This window comes from Suricata suricatta, chromosome 7 (genome assembly GCF_006229205.1).
Source record: "Suricata suricatta isolate VVHF042 chromosome 7, meerkat_22Aug2017_6uvM2_HiC, whole genome shotgun sequence".
Lineage (NCBI taxonomy): Eukaryota > Metazoa > Chordata > Mammalia > Carnivora > Herpestidae > Suricata > Suricata suricatta.
This window is the reverse complement of record NC_043706.1, coordinates 83,800,478-83,801,610: the sequence shown is the minus strand read 5'-3', so window position 1 is coordinate 83,801,610 and position 1,133 is coordinate 83,800,478.

Genomic DNA, 1,133 nt, shown 5'->3' with positions numbered 1-1,133 from the left:
AATTTAATTTAAAATAAAGCAAACATGAGGGCAGGAGGGAGATGTGGCCATCAAGAAATAGTATTTTGAAGACAAGAAATATTAGAATGTGTTTGTGAGGCTATGGCAATTACCAAGTATAAAGAGAAAAGTTGACCATGTTGAAGAGAAGGGGAATGGTCACAAGACTGTAGACACTGTGAACACAGGAGGGGACTAAACTCATACATAGATGATATATCCTCTAATAGGATCAAGGACAGCTTCTCCTTAACAGGAAGAATGAAACATATGCAGGTAAAGGTAGCTGAAGTTGGTGAACTGGCTGATTGGAATTTGAAGTCGTTTTTGAGGAGAGATAAGATGCGTCATCATCATATTTGTGAGTTTAAAATGTGTATTAGGGAAGTGTAGTAGAAATGTCTGGGAGTGTTGAGTGACTATTGAGATTTCTAATGAAAAATTAAGCATTCAGTTAACATGGTTTTGTGATTTTCTCCAATAACATTCAGAAGGGAAAGACATGATAGAATTTGAATCTTGTATTAGTGAACCCATTCTGACTTACTGTTTCCTTTTAAATGTATTTATAAATCATCTATTTGATTATTATTATGTCATCAGACTCAAAGTCAAACAATTTAATATGAATGTCATGTTTTTAGTAGGGAAACCTTATGAAATTCAACTGAATCTATATAACCCAAAGATTAAAGCCGTCAATTTCAGAAGTGTTACCACCACTTTAATTGAAATCTTAAAGTTTAAGACCATTCTCTCATACCTTATATGAAACCAAGGATCACATTACCTCTATAGTAACTGCTTGTGAGCCTAGAATTGGATTCAGCATTTTGGTAAAATCTGACCTATACTAAATCCAGTTCTAATGTATCTTAGCATACAATTGGCCATTATTGAGGATATACTAATTCAGTTAGGAAAATATACGTTTTTTTTCTGGAAGCCATCTATTACCAGTGTGTATACAACCCACCCTCATCTGACTTTCTGTTAACTCAAGTATTTTATTACACTAATTTAATGCAGCAGATAATGAACTAATGTTTCAAGTGCTACTTCCTGCACAGATATCATGATTTAAAAGACTACTTCAGTAGCAATGGGGAGGTTTAGTTAGTTGAGAAAAAACA